Below are 1,726 nucleotides of genomic sequence, written 5' to 3' on the forward strand. Positions count from 1 at the left end.
GAGTAGTATGCGCGCCAAATATTATTGTGGGCAAACCGTCAGCGTTCCCCAGCATTGCGATGTGGTAATAACAGAGGATCATATAATGCAGGCTCAAATGCTCAATATCTCTGTTGGACAACTCCTCGAAATCGAGCCCATGCCTACGCTTAAAGAATCGGAAAAAGCATGGCAATATGTCCGGGGCAAACCTTTGGTCCATCCAGACAAGGTCAAGAACCTTCCAACGAGAATGTATCAATTGCATCAATGGTACATGAACATTACCAAGATTTCCAATCGAGAGTCCCTCATGGTGAATGTCAAGCATGAGCATTATTACCATGAGAAAGCTCTGGCCATTGAGTATCCAGAACTATTTCAATTATTTAATCAAGACGCACTCGACAAGTCTATCGTCAGTTGCTATTGTCTGTAAGTGATTTTTTTCTGTAACTTAAGTCTCAAGCTAATTATGTAGTGATAATTTTTATCAATCATTACATGTAATTATCCTCACTATATTCAAAGCTAGTTATGTAGTGATAATTTTGATCAATCATTACATGTAATTATCCTCACTATATTCTTTTTCTGTGGTATTATATGCAGGATGAACATGTATGAAATGAAAAAAGTTGGACGCTATGGCGTTGGGCTCATTGACCCAAATACCATTAATCAGGACATATGGGAGATTGACCATTGTAAAGCTGTTGTAGAGGAAAGCATGCTAGAGTCCTTGAAGCGCCTCAATACCTTCGAAGATATACTACTTCCTTACAACTTCTCATAAGTCACACTGTCTTGTACTACAAATTCTGTTTTTGCTTACTAGCTAGATGTTAATAATTAAGTGTATACGGTTTACGGTACTTGATTAATTTTATACACATGCCCACTTAATTAAGACATGCAAACGTGTGCGTATGCAGTTGGCACTGGGTCTTGATAGACATTAAAGTTGAGGAAGGAAAAGTTGAATTACTGGACTCACTAACTAAAGAAGATAAAGACTACACCATCGTGAAGGGGATAGTCAACAGGTAATTTCAATCATTATTAACTATTAGTTCCTGATATGAACTATTTAATAACCCCTTTATTAATTTTCTTTGCCGACCGGCAGGGCATGGGCAAAGTTCATCGCGGTGCCTCCAGGAGAATGGCCAAAAAAATTGTTTTGGCATCGACCCAAGGTAAGTAATTAAGTAGTACTAGCTAGCTACCATCTCTTTAATTCTTGCAATATCATTAATTAATTATTATGCTTGATTAATCATTATCTGATTCAATTCCATTCTCATAAAGGCCCTGAGGCAGGCGAAAGGGAATAATCTATGTGCATACTACGTTTGCGAGAACATTCGCATGATGACGTGCGAAAGGAGCAGATCTGATAGACAGGACTGGGTACGTTTTTGTCAGAACACTATTCACACCATTATCGATATCTAGTCACACAACTAACACACATGCATATTGATCTCCTTCTTAACAGTTCAGATCGGTGCGGGATAAGCTCCTACCATCGGACCGCATACAAGCACTTCAAGAGGAAATAGCCGGATTTTTGCTCGACCAGGTCATAGATCCGAAAGGAGAATACTATTATCCGTTACCGCCCCCATGAACCACTTGTCATCGTGCTCCGAAGGCACCAAGGAAACATGTAGTAGAAATTGTATATGTATATACATGTGTATATGTGTGAATAGTTAATGGTGTTGGCTGTGAGACATTCGAA

The sequence above is a fragment of the Triticum aestivum genome, chromosome 1B, assembly GCF_018294505.1.
Source record: "Triticum aestivum cultivar Chinese Spring chromosome 1B, IWGSC CS RefSeq v2.1, whole genome shotgun sequence".
In the NCBI taxonomy this organism is placed as follows: Eukaryota; Viridiplantae; Streptophyta; class Magnoliopsida; order Poales; family Poaceae; genus Triticum; species Triticum aestivum.